General features: G+C 41.9%; 1 protein-coding gene and 1 non-coding gene across 5 annotated transcripts in view; one reads left to right on the forward strand and one right to left on the reverse strand.

The window, feature by feature from the left end:
• Positions 1-21381, forward strand: part of NEK11 (NIMA related kinase 11) — a 269503-nt gene that overhangs the window by 232719 nt on the left and 15403 nt on the right. The gene's annotated exons all lie outside the window — the stretch shown is intronic.
• LOC125175839 (U6 spliceosomal RNA) lies at positions 12394-12496 on the reverse strand. The gene has a single exon (XR_007156012.1). It is a non-coding gene; the product is annotated as a U6 spliceosomal RNA (small nuclear RNA).

The following is a 21381-nucleotide window of genomic DNA, read 5'->3' on the forward strand; positions in this document are numbered from 1 at the left end:
GGGTCATAGGGTAGGTCTATTTTTAATTTTCTGAGGAACCTCCACACTGCTTTCCAGAGCGGCTGCACCAATTTGCATTCCCACCAACAGTGCAAGAGGGGAGGGACAAAGAGAGGAAGACATAGAATCGAAAGTGTATCACTTAGTTCTCTAATTTTCCCCTCATACTCCTGGATTTTTTTATCTCTCTTTTTCTCAGCTTCCTCTTTTTCCATCACTTTATCTTCTAGTTCACCTATTCTCTCCTCTGCCTCTTCAAGCCAAGCCGTGGTGGTTTCCATTTTGTTTTGCATTTCATTTAAAGTGTTTTTCAGCTCCTCGTGACTGTTCCTTAGTCCCTTGATCTCTGTAGCAAGAGATTCTCTGCTGTCCTGTATACTGTTTTCAAGCCCAGCGATTAATTTTATGACTATTATTCTAAATTCACTTTCTGTTATATCATTTAAATCCTTTTTGATCAGCTCATTAGCTGTTGTTATTTCCTGGAGATTCTTCTGAGGGGAATTCTTCCGCTTGGTCATTTTGGATAGTCCCTGGCGTGGTGAGGACCTGCAGGGCACTTCCCCTGTGCTGTGGTGTATAACTGGGGTTGGTGGGCGGGGCCGCAGTCAGACCTGATGTCTGCCCCCAGCCCACCCCCGGGAACACAGTCAGACTGGTGTGTGCCTTCTCTTCCCCTCTCCTAGGGGCGGGATTCACTGTGGGGTGGCATGGCCCGTCTGGGCTACTTGCACACTGCCAGGCTTCTGATGCTGGGGATCTGGCGTATTAGCTGGGGTGGGTAGGCAAGGTGCACGGGGGCAGGCGGGGCGGGCTTAGCTCGCTTCTCCTTAGGTGATCCACTTCAGGAGGGGCCCTGTGGCAGCAGGAGGGAGTCAGATCCACTGCCGGAGGTTTGGCTCCGCAGAAGCACAGAGTTGGGTGTTTGCGCAGAGGGAGCAATTTCCCCGGCAGGAACCGGTTCCCTTTGGGATTTTGGCTGGGGGATGGGCGGGGGAGATGGCGCTGGCAAGCGCCTTTGTTCCCCACCAAACTGAGCTCTGTCATCCGGGGGCTCAGCAGCTCTCCCTCCCTTTGTCCTCCAGCCTTCCTGCTTTCCGAGCAGAGCTGTTAACTTATGACCTCCCAGACGCTAAGTCGCGCTTGCTGTCAGAACACAGTCTGTCAGGCCCCTCCGCTTTTGCAAGCCAGACTCGGGGGCTCTGCTTGGCCGGCGAGCCGCCTCTCCGCCCCGGCTTCCTCCCGCCAGTCCGTGGAGCGCACACCGCCTCGCCGCCCTTCCTACCTTTTTCTGTGGGCCTCTCATCTGTGCTTGGGTCTGGCGACTCCGTTCTGCTAATCCTCTGGCGGTTTTCTGGGTTATTTAGGCAGGTATAGGTGGAATCTAAGTGATCAGCAGGACGCGCGGTGAGCCCAGCGTCCTCCTACGCCGCCATCTTCCCCTCCCTCGGGTCCGTCTTTTCCAAAGGGATGGGCAGGTCCATGCACTGCTCACATGATGCCTTCTCACTCTCATGGACCCGTTAACGTCTACTTGCCTGGGCCAGGAATTGCTTATCTCCTTTCTGTGAAGGTGAAGCTCAGCCTCATTATTGCTAACCCACGTGTCAACCCATTTGTCTCTGGCCCTTAGGTCTCAGCAACTTTGGCTCAGGCCCTATGTCCATGTCCTATGGTAGTTCACAGCCCTTTCTGGGAGTTCTGAAAGTCCCTACAAGTTGTAAATATCTCATCTTCTGTCTCCCATGTCTCCATGCTGCACCATATTGGTCTAGACTGAAAATCTAACCTCTTTATCCATTTTCCCCAATACTTTTACTTAACCAAATCATTTGTGAGGGCACTAGACTTTTTTGGAAATTTGGAAGCCAGTGATAAAGGCATCGTGTCACAAAGACTTAAGGTCACTTAGGCACCCCTGTTCTTAAAGAAGTGCTCGGTAGCCACCTGTTGCAGATCTGCTCACTGGAAAGCAGGCTCTGAGATTGTTTTCCTGCAGAAGGTTTCCTGCATGAGGGCTGGCTCTCTGGGTCCACTCGTGTTGGGGGATGGAAGGAAGGCAGACTGAGCAGAAGGAGAAGCTGGGCTGTGGTACTGTCTCATCAAGGCCTCGTTGACCAGAGGGGATGTGCTAAAGCTGGAACGGCCCTGCAAAGTTGTCCCAAGTTGGCTTGGGGGGACTAAGCTTGAGAGCCCTGTGCACACCAGTCACGGGCTGCAGGGCCACAGAAAGGGGTGTTCGCCCTGGCACAAGGGCAGCTCTCTAGAGGTCCATGGGCTGAGGGCTCCCTGCCATGCCCACTCGCCAAAGTTGGGGAATGAGACTTCAGTCCTAAAGGGGGATCTTGGGGTACAGCCCAAAGGCTGCTATACTCCCAGAGGTCTCCACCCCAGCTTCACTCCAGTTTTCCAGCATCTTTTGCTTTCATCCCTTTCTCAGGAGTAAAATAGAATGTTCTCATGCCAGGCACCTTGGCAATTCCTCTACTTCTTGGGCTTTTGCTTTTATCTGTGTCATCAGGATTTCATCTTCCCTGAAAAAGTCTTCTCTAGGTATTTTTTCAAAATACTGCGTGTGTGTGTATGTGTGTGTGTGTGTGTGTGTGTGTGTGTGTGTGTGTGTATACACCAACTGAAGCTTAACACACGTGCACCCAAATTCCAATTGTTCCATTTCAGTAACAACAGGGCGCATCATAGGTAAATCGCTGTAATGAGCAGAGGTGGATTTTAGGATTTGAATGATCTAAATTTACAACTTAGCTCCCCTTCTTATGTTCTGGTTTTGGACAAGTCCCTTTGCCTCTTCAAGCCTTGGTTTTTTCACCTGCAAAATGGAGAAATAATGAGCATAAGTACTATATATCACTGTATTTAGTACTAAGTGGGCACCCAATAAATGCTAGATGGCTCTTTTCACACCTCTTTCTGGATCTTTCAACTGCCACCCAGCGGGCCCCTGACTTTATGAATTGGTATCTACTTGACTATGAAATGCATATTCTTTTTTTCTCTACACAAAATTGAAATCCTGCTGCCAAGCAAACAGTCCTGAAGAGGGCCCTTTAACTGTTGTCAACTGCAAAACAGTTGTCCAAGTTGGGGAGTGGGAACCAGGTGGGAGCACAAGTTCAAGGACTATTTAGGTAAGAAGTATCAGAGCTTCAGTCTTCCTAGTACCCCTTGTTTACTCTTCCTTGCTGATGTATTTTTTTTTTCCTTTTAGAGCCAAAAATCAAATGTGTTCCTTGTCTTTGATCACCATTAAGATCATGCCTGAATTGTAGTAAATTTGTACTTTCCCAGCTGGGGCAATAAGCATTACTTTGAAACAATTAAGCACATTTAGGATAAAGCTGTAATAAATTCACACAGCTGTTCCTATAGTATTTTGAAATATCTTCAATCTGTTTGATGCTGGAAACCCTAAACACCTCCACGTACTGCAGGTTAAGCAGGAAGTCTCATGTTATTGCTGTATTTGTTGAGCTTTGACTCTAATAGTTTTCAATTTGCCAAATTAGAAAAAGAAATCATGCAACCCGACCTTTATAATTCCCAGCCATGGAACAAGCTGTCACATCTGGGCTCCCAACCCACAGGACCTTAAGAAGAAGGCAGACTCCTTCTGACAGTACAGTATGAAGATATTGGCAAAGAAATAATTGAAACAAATGTTATTTTTGATTCTTGATAAGATGGCATAGAGTCAGGGAGTCACAGCTGTCCTTCCCTAAGCCCCTCTGGGTGTGAGGGACACAGGCGACCATGTCACCCTTGTATAACCTGAGTGTGCAAACGGAATAGCCAGAAGCACCCCGGGTGGAGTCAGATACAGAATAATGGGCAAACCTTAGAAAAACTGGAAGAATACCAGAATCATAGTGTTTTCAATTCCATATGAAAGAGGTGTTTTCTGTGCACCTGTGCCCACTGAAACCGGCTGGGTGGGTGTGGGAGCAGGTGTGCTCCTCAGTGAGGCTCAGGGTGGTCTCCTGCTGCTACGGTGCTGCCAAGGTTCTGCAGCTCCACCAGAGCTCTCTGCACCCGACGATGCACCAGCCTCAGGACACCTTGTAATCACACCCAGACTCCTACACATCTGCCCGCCTCCGTAAGAGCAGATAACTGCTCACTGGCGAGATCAGGATCTTCATCTACCTCTTATCCTGAACCTCCTATTTCAGGATAGCCTCCCAGGTTACCTCAAGTTCCAAGAAATATGAACCAAACCCTCAGTAAGCAAGCGTTGCCTCTCGTTTGCTTTTGGTGGCTTTTGTTGAGCCCCTGTTGTTTGCAGAGAATAATGAAGAGAGAAATGGAAGACAATCTTTGCCTTTGAGAGACTGAAAATCTACTTTACTTAAAAATTTATTCTCTAACTCTATGTCAAAAAGGATTTGAAAATCAAATTACCAGTTGACACATATGAATAGCATGCTTTGCTGATCACAGTTTACCTCTAATACCTGAGAGAAGTTTGTTTAATCCATTTTCACATCCTATGTACTATCATAATATACACATCACATCACAATATACTATATATATATAATATGAAGATCAGAGAGAGTGAAGAAGTCAATGTGTGACCATGGTTGCTATGGCTGAGTGTGTAATATGGCCCTGAGCTTCCAGAAAGTCAAGTCAAAAAGGGGAAATACAATACAATTCCTAGTTCTCATTATTAGGAACATGAATGTGGGTCCTTATGGAAGACAGGGCTTCTCACATGGTGTTTTATACATGGCATATTGAGTAAACTCATATCCTCAACAATCCTTCTGCAGGAAATGTAGATGTGCTTTTATAAAGGTGGCTTCTTTGGTAAAATAAAAAGCTGTTTTATGATTAACTAAGCCATGTAGTTTTCTAGGGGTCTAACTCCATTTAAAGGTAAAAGATTACCCAGAGAATTTACAGTCAATTGATTTTAATTAGAATTAAATGTTTGCTTCTCATTTTTTAAATTAAAAATATGTGACCCTTGAAGAAAGGATAAGAGCAAAACTGAAGGCAGATTTCAATTTAAATTCTCTGAGGAATAAATGACAGGGATGCCCTTGGCTGATTTGATGAGTATGTTTCCCTATTATCATGCGTTAATTAACTAATAGTGTTTTGACTTTCTATTTTTATGGTCATCTCCTAATCAAGGAGTGTTAAAGTACAGTCACTATTAGAGATGTTCTAAGACAAGCAGGACACAGAAAAACATCCACTCATAACTTAATGTGGAGCCTCATCAGACTCTGGTTAGGGGTTCTGCTCAGTTGGTTTGCCCATACACAGGCAGTAGAATCTTACCATAACCGCCAGGAATATCTTAATATACTAAAATATGCAGGGGTTTCTTAACTCAGAACTCTTTAAAAACATCTCAGGGATTGTTCAGTATGATCAACTTTATCCTCTGGCATGTAAACAGCTTATTAACACAGAATATAAGAACAAATTCTGATGGTTAAATGAAAGAGTGCAGAGGATGAGGGAGAATGAGCACAATAAATCTCCATCTTCTCTAAGAATTGGGGATTACCCTTTTACAGTGTGACTCTTCCAGACTGGGCTTCATTTTTCTCCTCCTTGTATGATACACATTTTGCTGGTAGTCTTCTGCCTACTCTGTTCTGGACTATGATATCTACTCTTTGTATCAGGGCCCTTTTACAGTTTGCAAAAGTTATTTATACTTGCACCTGGGGATTCTCAAGATTCAATTTAAGTGTTGTCATTGTTATCTGTCTTTTATATATAACTCATGCACCTTCTAAAGCATTCTGTAAAATGCCAAGTACTACTTAATTCCCCCAGTATGCTCTGTTTGCTTGGCATATAGATCTCTTTAATACAGGACTCCTGTTCTCTGCATGAACATTCTACCTGCCATGGTATTGGGAAAACCATATTAAAATTCATTGGAAGAGACACTTTCCCACTTGAGTCTTTCAGAAAACCAAAGTAACACAAGTTGGGGCCCTGAAATTGAAGTTGTTATTTAGTCTATTTTAAAAAGGAGGAGGGGGAGGAGGAAGAGGAGGCAGAGAAAGAGGAGGCAGTGGAGAAGGAGAAGGAAAAAGAGAAGAAGAAGAAGAAGAAGAAGAAGAAGAAAGAAAGAAAGAAAGAGAAAAGGAAGGAAAGAAAGAAGAAAAGAAAGAAGGAGAAGGAGGAAGAAGGAGAAGAATGAGAAAAAAGGAGAAGGAGAAGGAGAAGGAGAAGAAAAAATCATTGGCATGAAAAGAATCATTTCCTAGTTGAGACCAGGCTAATGTGGATCTGCTGCTCTCAGAGGCATGGACGCCATGACACTCCTCTCCCCCTGCTCACAGTAGCTCAGGAAGGTGTTCTCATTAAACAGAATTCCCAGACAATGACATTTCATTCCCCCCCAAAATCACACCAAGATTCTTCATAGACTGGTACATTCAGATACAAGAAAAATGCTTTCTAATATTGTTTTTTTGTGACACTAAATCTACTCATTATCTGTGATAATGAGTAATGAGTAAGTTAACTTAGGGGGTGAGTCATTTGCCAGACAGCCTGAAGAACATTACAGAGAAAACTCCCCTCATGTTCAGAAATGTGAGGGTGGAACACTGAAATCTGAAAGGCAGATATGATTGTATGATTTCCTTGTTGCGTTCTGTCAATAGAAAAAAGATACTGAGGGGTGCCTGGGTGGCTCAGTTGGTTTAATGTCCAGCTTGGGCTTAGGTCATGATCTCATGGTTCTTGAGTTCAAGCCCCATGTTGGGCTCTGTGCTGACAGCTCAAAGCCTGGAGCCTGCTTCACATTCTGTGTCTCCCTCTCTCTCTCTGCCCCTCCCCCACTCATGCTCTGTCTCTCTCTCTCAAAAATAAACATTAAAAAATTATTTTTTAAAAAAGAAAAAAGATACTGAGATGATTTGACAGGACTCTTTGATTCATTGCTGATTTCTCAGCACAAAGATCAGGTGTTCAATAAACAACTAGTGGATGAATGAGTGGATGAATGAATGAAATATGAGGACATTACAAAAATGAGTTCCTTCCTTAACTGCATCCTTAAATCTGCAAAAGATTGCTCATAAATCTCTGATAACCCCCTGGGTGGATCGTGAGTGGGCTTAAGGTAAATGGGCTATAGGAGCAATTTTCAGATATGCATAGGTTGATTTTCTCTGGATGGTGTGTAGGGCTGCAGTGAGATGCAGTTTTCATGTGAGGCCTGACATGAAGTGTTTCGAGAAGACAGTGGGGCCTTCAAGGTGAATTCTCAGGTCTAGGGAGAGATTTTGTAGACAGCATCAGCGATGAGTGATTTCACTACTACCTTCTAGAGATTTCATTTTATTTTTTAAATCTCTTGCATCTCAGAGGTTTTTTGTTGTTGTTTGTTTCTAATTTAAAGAAATTTCCTTCTTACATGACCAAGATACTTTCAAACTTAGAGGTGAAAAGCAATGGCAGAAGCCCTGGCATTCATACCTTCTGAGTGTCAGCCACAGTGGGATGTGTTTCTTGGCTGTTTCTGAAAATCAGTAGAAGAAAGTGCAGTGTGTATCTATGCGGAAAAATGATGACTGCAGGGACAGACAGGAATTACATAACGACACACTGGGGCATCTCAAGCTATTTGCGTCATCCAAACTCTGCTCTGAAACGAGCTTTGGAGCTGCTGTTGCCCTGCCATTATGCAGCCAGCATTTGCTTCTAGCCCCTCAGCATGAGCACCACCCGCCTCTTCAGCCCTGGTTAGGGAGCAAGAGATATCCACTGGCCCTGTTATTTCTTCCCTCCCATGGGCTCCACAGTGGATCAGTGTGGTTCCTGGGATCCCTCATCCTTCGTTTACGTGCATCCACAACTGTATCAGTCCTTTGGGTTTGGAAGCCTGGGACTCTCAAATCTCCTCTGTGACTCACCAGCTCTGTAGCTCTCTCACAAACTGCCTGAACTTTCTGAGCCTCCTTCTGCTCCAGAGAACGGGAAAGATAATGTTGCCTACTGTCATTTGTTTATTATGAACCTTGAATTAAATGCAGTAAAGCATACAGAAACACGCCGTTGTACTCCATGGTGTTGGCTGAATATTGATGAGTGAATAATGTTTAGGAAAATGGATGATTATGCAAGAGCAGAAGTATTAACGTGCTAAGGCAGTAGATTTGCCACTTGGAGGGACAATCTTTGAAGGGTATAGTTCTTGAAAACATTTGGCGTGTGCAAATCAGTAAAGTCTAGTGGTAAACATCCTGGAGAAGGTGAGGATTTAGCAAAAGTTGTAAACCACTGGCTGGTGTGTTAGAGAGCTATACTGGCTAATTCAATATAAGACCACAAAGACTAGAGATATTTTAAACTTCTTTTTATTAAAGAACCGATTGGCTTAACTTATCTTAGGAAAATATTAGAAACTATCATAAATATCAGGTAGGTAAGAGAAGCTCAGAAAGTAACCAGACTATGGTCACCCAAGAACTTATGAGTTTTGTCCATAAAACTGTAATCACCCAAAGGAAAGTACCTAAAGCCAAAATGAGGAGGAAGAGTTGGTTGAGGATGTGTCATTTCCTTGAGATATTAGAAGCTCGGTTCTTGGAGTCAGGGAGACCCAGATACAAATTCTGACTTTGTGCCACTAAACAAGTATATGCCCTTGAGCTAGTTGCATTAGGTCTTTGAGATTAGTTTTATCATCTGTGGACAAGAGACAAGACAAAGGAAGTATTTACAGTCCTCACTTTGTTATAGACAAAGCAAGAAATCTGAAATGTTTCCTGTCACTGTTGCCATATGCAATCTTGCTGTTTTAAACCAGCACAAACTAAAGGATCTCAGGAATGTGTGTGACCAGGACTTGTACAACCAGGTGTTTTCTCCTACAATGACTGTAGTGCAAAGTTCTGGGTGCAGTCCTGTCTCCCACATTGTCATCTGAATCAAGTAGCATTTCAACATTGTGCTTTTACTAAAAATAAATGAAATGACAGTTTTTCCCACTCATCTGAAAGGTTTTCCAATCAGGATACATTTACTTCTTAGTCCATTCTATAGAGAACTTAGTGTCAGCTGCCAATCCAACAAAGCTGGCATTTATTCTTTCAATGACATAGAATTCTCTTCATCTAACCATACCTGGAGTTCTGGTTGTGAATCTCCAGATTCATCTCCAGAAACCTCTCATTGTTTTCTTCCATCTTCTCCATAGAAGAAACTGTGTGTGTGTGTGTGTGTGTGTGTGTGTGTGTGTGTGTGTGTTCCATTAAGGAAGTTAAGTTAGAGAATACCATAACCACCATCTCAGGTCACTCTACATCCTATCTATCCTTTTATTTATTTTTTTTTTTATTTATTTTTGGGACAGAGAGAGACAGAGCATGAACGGGGGAGGGGCAGAGAGAGAGGGAGACACAGAATCGGAAACAGGCTCCAGGCTCCGAGCCATCAGCCCAGAGCCTGACGCGGGGCTCGAACTCACGGACCGCGAGATCGTGACCTGGCTGAAGTCGGACGCTTAACCGACTGCGCCACCCAGGCGCCCCCCTATCTATCCTTTTAGAGCATAAACAACAATAGATGGAGGTGGAAGCTCATGGAACCATTTACAAGATACTGGATTTTTCTTGTGCTCTGATGTTCCAAATAAGGATCAGGTAGTTTGACCCATAGCTGATTCAATAACCAAATTGCACAACAAATCTTACAGGAAAATCTTTCGTGCTTAGAGAATGTTGTGTCTTGGAAAAGAATCCTGCCCAGCCTTTCTCAGCTTGTCTATCAGTCGGGGCCCTATTAAGAGAAAGAAACCAACCGATTACTTTAATGGAGAGAATTTAATATAGCATTGTTATCCAAGTATTAGGGCAACTAAAAAGACAAAAAGATGCTGGCATATCATGGAGCAGCAAATGTGGGGAGCAGCTACCACGTACACCTGGAGAATAAAAGGAAGAGGCTGGGACCATGAAGACTCAGAGGCTCAGAGGAGGGGCCCACGGACCAGGGTGCAGACCCCTGAGGAGGAGCCATTGCTGGGCCATGTTGGTGTCTCTGAACTTGAGGAGAGTTTCCATGGAATGGTACCCAGATTTTGGAGGACAGGGTGCCAGCCGCTGGTGCTGGTGTCTCTGAATGGAACCAATGAGGCTGGGTCCACGAGGAATGGAGACACCGCACACTGAAGTGAGCTGCTGCTGGCCGGAAGACAGAAGATGTGCTGTCACCAGGGCATCTGATGGAACTGGAGGTCAAATCCCTTTTTTCTGCTCCAGCTTTCCCATTTTCCTCCAGAACCTTCTATTAATGGAGGCTAATAAGGGGCAGTGGGCAAGACAAAAAGGTCCACAGAGTCTGGGGCCCAGCATCAGAAGAATGAGTCCAGAAGAGTGGGTTTGGAGCCAAGGCAATAGGTTAATAAACTGGCACCACTTGCCAGCCCATCACGCCTCAGAGGCATTCTTGAAACAGACTGTGTTCATGTGCTCCTTGCTTTGCCACGAACCTTCAGCAATTCCTTCAACATCTTTGGTAGGACAGAGCCTTGACATTAAGTGGACCTGGGACAGGCTCTCTCAACTTCCATGTTTCTATTTCTTTTAAGTCATTAACACAAAACATTTTTATGGCTGTCTATGTGATATGTAAAGATAACTCTCCGCTGTTGGTTTTTCTTTTGTTCACCAGGTAGATGTAGTTTTGCGGTTGTTGTACAGTTTAAACAGCTTGATTTCTTGAAAAAGAGAAGAAACATTATGCCTCTCTGACTTTTCTACTCAAATAGAACTTTTTAATGCAAATGAAAGCGTGATTCAAGCATAAAAACAACCTAATTGCTAATCATATTTTTAATGATCCCTTATTAGAGCAAAATTTAAAGTGAATACAAGCATATTAGAAGCTTTTCTCATGTATCCTTAGTCTGTACCTATCACTCATAAAGCTAACCTTGCATGTCCCTCCAGGATTGAGAGAAACACACACTTTTACTCATGTTGAACCTATTTCCTAAATGCAAACAACAGCCTCAACAGGTGACAAAGTTCTTAAGACCTGCACTGAGTCTTGTCTTTTTTATTATGTTTTGAAAAGGAGACTATTCATTTACTAGTTTCCCTAAGGCTCGAAGCCTGAGCTTTTGTGTGCGAGCACGCACATGTGTGTGTGCCTGCGTGTGTGTACCAGTAACTTCATGTCTCGCTTTCCTTAGGCAGAAACTAAGAGAGGGAAAATCTAGGTGTGCCAGCATCAAACACTGCCTGGCTTGGATCAGAGAGGTGAAAAATGTTTCTGTCAACCTCAGCTTGTGAATTTTTAAAGCTAGCATTTGTACTTCCCTTGATTTACAAGGACTGATGGCAAAGAAATCATCCCACAGGAAGAATTAGATATAAAAACATCCCAGTTCCCAAACGTACATCAATAATCCTAGCTTTGCCGCAACATAACGCTTCAGAAAACATTTCTGTGGAACAGTGGAAAGTTGTAGAGGAGCCTTAAAATGGTTTAATTCCAAAGGACTTTAACACAGGGCCTTTGGGCAATAGTTCCCATTTTGTCCTCACCCAGCATGGAAAGCAACAAGGTGTGGCTTCAATCCTGCCAGCTGCAGGTTGTGGGCACCTTCAGGACTGAACTTAAGGTGGGCACTTGCCACTTAAACCTTGCACAGTGTCAGCAGCACCAGGCGCTATATGAATGAAGGAAACGGCGGACTCTGTGTGACCGACATCATTACTAAGTTTTGGAGATGAAGCAAATCAAATACAATCTGATCTCCAGATCAGGATTCCTGCAAGAGTAGAAGAAATAAGCATGGGTTTGAGTGAAGCGTCTGGTTCCAGTGCTGGTGTGGGCCAAGCTGAATTGGGTGGGTGACACAGTAGTAACGGAAGGAGCCAGCTCACGACTTCTATCACCTTGTATGTAACATTTGCAGAAGGCCTTCTTGGCTCCAAATGGTAATGCTCACAGCCCTTCTCACTGCTTACTAATGCTTCTGCCTGTTGTTTCTGGAAGCTGGCTTTGTCAACTAAGTTCTGTTCCTCACAGTGTGGTCCCAGACCAGCAGTGTTGCCCAGAAGCCCATTAGAAATGCAGGTTGTCAGGCCCCATCTGGACTTATTGAATCTGAACAAGCTCCTCAGGTGAATCCTGTGCTCGTGAAGATTAGCAATGCACATCCAAACCGTCCTCCCCAGTATGTCTGACTTGCCTCACACCACACATTTCCAGGTATTTCCCACAACATTCTGCTTCTGAGTTTTTTCCATCTTTATTGAGATATATTTGACGTAGCGTTACGTAAGTTTAAGGTGTACAACGCGATGGTTTGCTATATGTATGTTTTGTGGCATGATTGCCATGACAGGCTTCATTTATACGTCCATCACCTCTCACAGTTACCATAAAAATATAAAACGAGTCACAAATCTGTGTGCCATCTTATGCAGAAGCCCTGCTAATCTCTGTGTCATTCCAATTTTGGTCCATATGCTGCCAAAATAAGCACTTTGCTTCCATCTGAAGCCCATTTCCTGCTTTCTTCCCATTCCCTAAATGCCACATAAATTCTTCACTGGCCTTCACCTTACCCTGACTTTACCTCTGTCTCTTTTCCCATTAGATAAAATAATAAAGATGGAAGGCAGAAAGGGAGGGAGGAAAGAGAAGGAAAAAAATGAAAAAAGGAAGGTAGGAAGGAAGAAAAATTGGAAAGGGATGTAGGGAAGGAGAAAAGGGGACCTCATTTACAATCATGCTATAGTATGGTTGGGGTTCATTAGATCTATTTCAAACACATACACATATACACATAAATACAGTTGGTCTTTAAGCAATGCAGGAGTTGGGGCACCAACCCCCCACACAATTGAAAATCTGCATATCATGTTGACTCCCCAAGAGTTAACTAAGAGCCTACAGTTCAAGGGAAGCCTTACCAATAACATCAACAGTCGATTAATACATATTTTGTATGCTGTAAGTGTTATATACTGTATTTTACAATAAAGGAGGCTAGAGAAAAGAAAACATCATTAAGAAAAATCATAAGGAAGAGAAAATACATTTGCAGTACTATACTGTAAAATATCCGCATGCAAGTGGACCACACAAACCATTCAAACCCATGTTGTTCAGACATCAATTCTGTATCCCATCCAGTGTTCCCACTTTGTTTTTTTTTTTAATTTTTTTTTCAACGTTTTTTATTTATTTTTGGGACAGAGAGAGACAGAGCATGAACGGGGGAGGGGCAGAGAGAGAGGGAGACACAGAATCGGAAACAGGCTCCAGGCTCTGAGCCATCAGCCCAGAGCCTGACGCGGGGCTCGAACTCACAGACCGCGAGATCGTGACCTGGCTGAAGTCGGATGCTTAACTGACTGCGCCACCAGGCACCCCGCCACTTTATTTTTTTTTAAGTTTATTTATTTTGAGAGAGAGAGAGAGAGAGAGAGGGAATGGGGAAGGGGTAAAGAGGGGGAGAAAGAGAATCCCAAGCAGGCTCTGCACTGTCAGCACAGAGCCTGACACAGGGCTCAAACTCACAAACCATGACATCATGACCTGAGCCAAAATCAAAAGCCAGACGCTTAACCAACTGAGCCACCCAGGCATTCCTTACTGTTTCCACTTTATGTTTTTTTATATATGAAATTTATTGACCAATTGGTTTCCATACAACACCCAGTGCTCATCCCAAAAGGTGCCCTCCTCAATACCCATCACCCACTCTCTCCTCCCTCCCACCCCCCATCAACCCTCAGTTTGTTCTCAGTTTTTAACAGTCTCTTATGCTTTGGCTCTCTCCCACTCTAACCTCTTTTTTTTTTTTCCTTCCCCTCCCCCATGGGTTCCTGTTATGTTTCTCAGGATCCACATAAGAGTGAAACCATATGGTATCTGTCTTTCTCTGTATGGCTTATTTCACTTAGCATCACACTCTCCAGTTCCATCCACATTGCTACAAAAGGCCATATTTCATTTTTTCTCATTGCCACATAGTATTCCATTGTGTATATAAACCACAATTTCTTTATCCATTCATCAGTTGATGGACATTTAGGCTCTTTCCATAATTTGGCTATTGTTGAGAGTGCTGCTATAAACATTGGGGTACAAGTGCCCCTATGCATCAGTACTCCTGTACCCCTTGGGTAAATTCCTAGCAGTGCTATTGCTGGGTCATAGGGTAGGTCTATTTTTAATTTTCTGAGGAACCTCCACACTGCTTTCCAGAGCGGCTGCACCAATTTGCATTCCCACCAACAGTGCAAGAGGGTTCCCGTTTCTCCACATCCTCTCCAGCATCTATAGTCTCCTGATTTGTTCATTTTGGCCACTCTGACTGGCGTGAGGTGATACCTGAGTGTGGTTTTGATTTGTATTTCCCTGATAAGGAGCGAGGCTGAACATCTTTTCATGTGCCTGTTGGCCATCTGGATGTCTTCTTTAGAGAAATGTCTATTCATGTTTTCTGCCCATTTCTTCACTGGGTTATTTGTTTTTGGGGTGTGGAGTTTGGTGAGCTCTTTATAGATTTTAGATACTAGCCCTTTGTCCGATATGTCATTTGCAAATATCTTTTCCCATTCCGTTGGTTGCCTTTTAGTTTTGTTGGTTGTTTCCTTTGCTGTGCAGAAGCTACCACTAAACCAGCCCTACAACTGTTTCCACTTTAAAATGAAGCAGTTACTTTCATACACTGTTGAAGTGAATGTTAATTGGTGCGATAATTTGGAGGGCAATTTGGCAATATCTATTCAAATTTTTTAAATGGGCATTCTCTTTGATCTGGCAATTTCAGAATTTATCCTACAGAAATACTTGCATACATGCACAAAAATGTATGTATCTGTTGAAGGGTTGTTTTAATAGCAAAGAAGCTATAAATAGCCTAAAGGAATCAATAAGAGCTGTTTTGAAAAATCAACATGTATCTCTGTAGCGGAATACTATCCTGGCATTGAAGATGAAAAGAATTAATGAAGATCTGTGTGTGCTTATGTGATGAGCTCTCTATATTATCAACTAAGAAAATGTACAGAACAATAGGGATGCTATGATCCCATCTGCATGTTATTTTTTAGTGCATGTGTGTGTATGTGTATTCATGAAACAGTTAATAACTTTATTTACATCCAATGGAATATTCTACAGCCATTAAAAATACTATTTTGGCAGAATTTTAAGTAATTTGGGACATTTTTATGATATAGTGCTAGGTAACAAGAAGGATAAGATATTGGTGTCAAGGTTTTTCACCCTCACCTTTCTCGAGTATTTCCCAAGGTTATTAAATATTAAGTAGTCTAAAAATATCGTTACTTTATCTATAATAGCTTATTCTTGGGTTTTAGGCTTTCAGTTTTTTTCAACTCATGTATATAAGGTAAATATTTTTTTACCTAATGGTGTTTTCAAACATTTCAAACAATTTAACTTTCCTAAGATAAGTGTCTTGCAATTACTGGTTTATAGGATATGACCTTTTATTATAATTACTGGTTCATAGAATGTGACTCCTGATATTTATTGCCAAATTGGTTTTTATGATCCACAAAGATTTTTAATGTAATATCTTCAATTCTTGATAATGTGATTGGTTATTAAAAGTCACCATTTATTCAACAAATTTTAACAGATTTCTTTTTTTTTAATGTTTATTTATTTTTGAGAGAGAGAGAGAGAGAGAGAGAGAGAGAAACAGAATCTGAAGCAGGCTTCAGGCTCTGAGCTGTCAGCACCTAGCCCAATGTGGGGCTCAAACCCAGGAACATGAGATCATGACCTGAGCCGAAGTCAGATGCTTAAAGGAATGCCTGAGCCACCCAGGCACCCCATTATTCAACAAATTTTTATTTTAATGTCTTTAATGTTTATTTATTTTTGAGAGAGAGAGAGAGAGACAGAGTGTGAGCAGGGGAGGGACAGAAAGAGGGAGACACGGAATCTGAAGCAGGCTCCAGGCCCTGAGCCATCAGCACAGTGCCCGATGCAGGACTCGAACTCATGAACCTCAAGATCATGACCTGACCTGAAGCCAGACACTTAACTGACTGAGCCACCCAGGAGCCCCTCAACAAATTTTAAAACTTGGGATAAAACAGTTGTTAATGCCTTCTGTGTGCCAAGATCTCTTAAAAGCACTATGCACACCATTACAAATAATACATGATTCCTACCTTTGCTACTTAAAGCGTGATCCTGGGCCAGCATGCTTAAATACTTCATTACACTCTGATGGGATTCATGGAATAGAATCATAGAATATGATAGAATAGTCTTAGAGTACCATGGAACTATCATAGAATAGTCTTAGAGTACCATGGAACACAGCATGCCTACAGTATAATTGTGATAAGAATAAGAAAGGGACTAGATTCTTACACTTCCCTTTGACTCTTCCACTCCCACATTCTGACTAAAGAGTGGTGTTAGTTTGTGATAGGGAAAAGCTCTTCTTGCTGTGATCAGAGTTAAACCATTACCTGCATTTGACTATAACAAGGAAGTAGGAAAGAAATTCACCCTAGTTTGTCGTGTCAAGGTTTGGCACCATTTATATATTTCACAGATTCAGAAGGTGATAAGCCTCCTTCAAGGATACATACTTTCATCCTGAATCTATAACCAAACCTGACCTTCTAACACCATTTCTCCCTGGCTGCTCAGAATAGAAAAATGGTTATCTAGCCTTCAGAGCATTTGTCCTAACCTCCAAAAAAAAAAAAAATCTCCAAGGAAACAGAACAGCCCAGCCTCCACAAATAGCACTTGCTACTCTCTTGATATTCCCTAGGTCAAGAAATTCTAAATTGAAACATTATAATTAGGCTGATTAAAAGAAGCTGCCAATGTTTCGCTGCTCTTTAACCTGTGAAAGTGGCAATTTCATATGGTTCAACTAAAACCTGCAATTTAATTCTTCCTGTGTCTTCCCAAGTGTATCCCAAGACAACCCATATATTAGACCTAATTGAAACTTTATTTCACACCAAGTGGTTTTTGCAGAAACAAAGAAAAGAAGACAAAATTATTAACATGGGCTTATGCTTGGTTGTCACTTCCCAGTCAGATCATCAGTAAGATAAAATTAGAATACAATATTTCCTGAAATGAAGGAAAAAACGATTTCCTGCTTAGTCAAAAAAGAGACTTGTAGCAAACCCAGCAAACTACCAAACAAACTGTAAGTCATAATCTTCAACCTGAGCAAGGCTGGTGTCTTCCTCTTGAAACAAACATGATGCTGAGAATGTGTTATGAATACAAGATTATTACCAACCCAAATCTGTGCACCAGGTCTCCAGGGAGAAGGAAAGGGAAGAGGGGACGGAGAGAAAGAGAGTGCTTTAGTCTGAAACTGATGGAGGTCCCTTTCCTATGACTCTTATCAGATTTAAACTCATGTTGTAAAAAAGCAAATTTAGTAATTCTGCAGAGGGTGCTGGTATGCGAAATGATGCCTCAGAGCTTGGTAAGCTGGCCTGATTGCATAAAAGCCTCAGAACTCTGTCAAAAGAGAATTCGTAGCTTTAAATGCTTTTTGGAGTCTTGCTATTCAAAGTGTGATCCAGAGTTCCAGTCATTGCTTCTCAAACTCTCAAGTGCCTACAAATGACTTGGGGTTTTGTTTTATGGTGGGAAGGGTGCTTTCTTGTTTTTGTTGTGTTTTTTTCCTTTTTGGTTCAAAAACTTTTGTTCTTTATTAAGAGTATAAACCGTTTCCTAGAAATTGTTGACTTCGGCTAGTGTGAATGAATATGTGAAGGAACTGTGATCTTTTCTCTTTTTCTTTTTCTTTCTTTTTTTTTTTGTCACCATGATAAGTATACTCTTTAGTCCCCCTCACCTATTTCACCCATCCCCCTGCCCTCCTCCCCTCTGGTAACATCAGTTTGTTCTCTATAGTTAAGAGTCTGTTTCTTGGGGCGCCTGGCTGGCTCAGTCAGATGAGCATGTGACTCTTGATCTCAGGGTCCTGACTTCAAGCCCTATGTTGGGTGTAGAGATTAGTTAAATAAAAACTTTAAAAAAAATCTGTTTCTTGGTTTGTCTCCCTCTCTTTTTCTCTTTTTTCCTTTGCTCCTTTATTTTGTTTCTTATATTCCACATATGAGTGAAATCATATGGTATTTGTCTTTCTCTGACTGGCTTATTTTGCTTAGCATTATACTTTCTAGATCCATTCATGTTGTTGCAAACAGCAAGACTTCATTCTTTTTTCTGACTGAATAATATTTCATTATATATATAATATATATAATTATGGATAAATATGGATATATATGTACATATATTTACATACGACATCTTTATCCATCCATCGATGGATACTTGAGCTGTTCCATTACTTTGGCTATTTAAATAATGCTGCAGTAAACTTAGGGATGCATGTATCCCTTTGAATTAGCGCTTTTGTATTTTGGGGGTAAATACCCAGTAGTGCAATTACTGGATCATAGGGTAGTTCTATTTTCAATTTTTTGAAGAACCTCCATACTGTTTTCCACAGTGGCTGCACCAATTTGCATTCCCACCAACAATGCACAGGGTTCCTTTTTCTTCAAATCCTTGACAACACTTGTTGTTTCTTGTGTTTTTTTATTGTAGCCATTTTGACAGGTGTGAGGTGATAGCTTATTGTAGCTTTGATTTGCATTTCCCTGATGATGAGTGATGTTGAGCATCTTTTCACGTGTCTGTCCGTCATCTGTACGTCTTCTCTAGAGAAATGTCTGTTCGTGTTTTCTGCCCATTTTTTAATTGGATAATTTGTTTTTGGGTGTTGAGTTGTATAACTTCTTTATATATTTTGGATACTAACCCTTTTATCGGATATGTCATTTGCAAATTTCTTCTTCCGTTCAGTACCTTGCCTTTTATTTTTATTTTTTTAATTTTCTTAATGTTTATTTATTCTTGAGAGAGAGAGAGACAGAGCATGAGCAGGGGAGGGGCAGAGAGAAAGGGAGGCAAAGAATCCAAAGCAGGCTCCAGGCTCTGAGCTATCAGCACAGAGCCCAAAGCGGGCTCAAACTCACAAACTGCAAGATCATGACCTGACCTGAAGTCAGATGCTTAACCAACCCAGGCGCCCCTGTTTGTTTTTAAGTTTGTTTCTTTGTTTGTTTGTTTGTTTGTTTAGACAGGGATAGAGAGAATCTCAAACAGGCTCTGCGGGACTTGATCTCATGAACTTCTAACACCATGTTGAATAAAAGTAGTGAAAGTGGACATCCTTGTCTTATTCCTGACCTTAGGGGAAAAGGTCTCCATTTTTCCTCACTGAGTATGATGTTTGCTGTGGGGTTTTCGTATATGGTCTTTATTATGTTGAGGTATGACCCCTACAACCCTACTTTGTTGAGAGTTTTTATCATGAATGGATGTTGTACTTTGTCAAATGCTTGGTTTTTATCCTTTCTCTTATTGATATGATATATCATGTTGATTCATTTGCAAATATTAAACCACCCTTGAATCCCAGGAATAAATCCCACTTGATCATGGTGAATGATTTTTTTAAAATGTATTGTTGCATTCATTTTGCTAGTATTTTGCAACTATTTTTATCAGATATATTGGCCTATAGTTCTCTCTTTTGTGTGGTGTCTTTATCTGATTTTGGTATCAGGGTAATGCTGACCTCATAAAATGATTTTGGAAGTTTTCCATCCTCTTCTATATTTTGAAAGAATTTGAGAACAGGTAGTAACTCTTGTTTAAATGTTTAGTAGAACTCACCTAAAGCTGTCTCGTCCTGGACCTCAGTTTGTTTGGGGTCTTTGTTATTACTGATTCAATTTCGTTGCTGGTAATTGGTCTGTTCAAATTTTGTATTTCTTCCTGCTTCAGTTTAAGGAGGTTATATGTTTCAAGGAATTTATCCATTTCTTCTAGGTTGTCCAGTTTGTTAGCATATAATTTTTCATAATATTCTCTTACAATTATTTGTATTTCTGTGGTGTCAGTTTTCTTTGTCCTCTTTCATTAGTGATTTTGTTTATTTGAGTTCTCTCTTTTTTTGTTTTTGTTGTTGTTGTTGTTGTTGTTATTGACTCTAGCTAGAGGTTTATCAATTTTGTTGATCTTTTCAAAGAACCAGCTCCTGTCTTCATTGATCTGTTCTATTGTCTTTTTAGTGTCGTATCATGTATTTCTGCTCTAATCGTTATTATTCCTTTCCTTCTGCTGTTTTTGGGGGTTTTGTTTGTTCTTCTTTTTCTAGCTCCTTTAGGTGTAAGGTTAGGTTGTTTATTTGAGATTTTTCTTGCTTCTTGAGATAGACCTGTATTGCTATAAACTTCCCTCTTAGAACCACTTTTGCTGCATCTCAAAGGTTTTGGATCCACTGTGATCTTGTTAAATGCGGATTCTGATTGAGCAGGTCTGGGGTGGGATCTAAGATTCTGCATTTCTAACCAGCAGTCCAGAGATGTGATGCTGCAGGCAGGACCCCGTTTTGAATGGTGAGGTTTCAGTAAAGCAACCTCCTGATGGCCTTTGCTCCTTTTTTTTTTTAAATTTTTTAACGTTTTATTTATTCTTGAGAGAGAGAGGGAACATGAGCAGGGGAGGGGCAGAGCGAGAGAGGGACACAGAATCCGAAGCAAGGCTCCAGGCTCTGAGCTATCAGCACAGAGCCCAACACAGGGCTCGAACCCACAAACCATGAGATCATGACCTGAGCCAAAGTTGGACACTTTACCGACTGAGCCACCCAGGCACCCCAACTCCTTTTTTTTTTTTTTAATCAACAGTCTCCTTTTTTTAAATCAACAGTCTCATCTTTCAGGTCTCATACTGAGCTCAGCTGAGTCAGGAGGCTCAGCTCCCCTTCAGTGTCCTTGCTCTTTCCTCATTCAAATCTTCCTACCTATAAAACGGGGTTAACAAACCTCATGGAGGCAGAATCATAGACTTTCCCAATAGGATGAAATTTGGAGATTATCTGATCCAGCCCTTCCCCCTGCCACCCCCACCCCGGCCTGTGCCTGAAGGCCCCTACCTGAGATCCTGCTGATGGAGTTTGACTTCTCCTGTCCCACTGGACTCCTGGAAGCCCTGCACGATATGGGCCTCTTGCAGATACTTTCAAACAAGTGAAAGGAGCTAAAACGTCCATTTCTCAAAACCACTCGGCAAACGTCACCTTAATGAGGGATCTTCTCCTTTGGCTTCAGGACAGGAGACAATTAAGAAACCCAGTGTTTCCAAGTGAAAGGCATTAGGAGGTTCCTGCCTGTCCTGCCCGCTCCCCACAGCATGTGAAAGCCCAGCTCAATTTTCATTTGTCCCAACCTGTCGAGAGCAGCTGTCATCTTCGATTATTGTTTTGCAAACTCATTTCAGCCTTTTAATGCAATTCATGGGAGAATGAGGTATCGA

This window comes from Prionailurus viverrinus, chromosome C2, assembly GCF_022837055.1.
Source record: "Prionailurus viverrinus isolate Anna chromosome C2, UM_Priviv_1.0, whole genome shotgun sequence".
Lineage (NCBI taxonomy): Eukaryota > Metazoa > Chordata > Mammalia > Carnivora > Felidae > Prionailurus > Prionailurus viverrinus.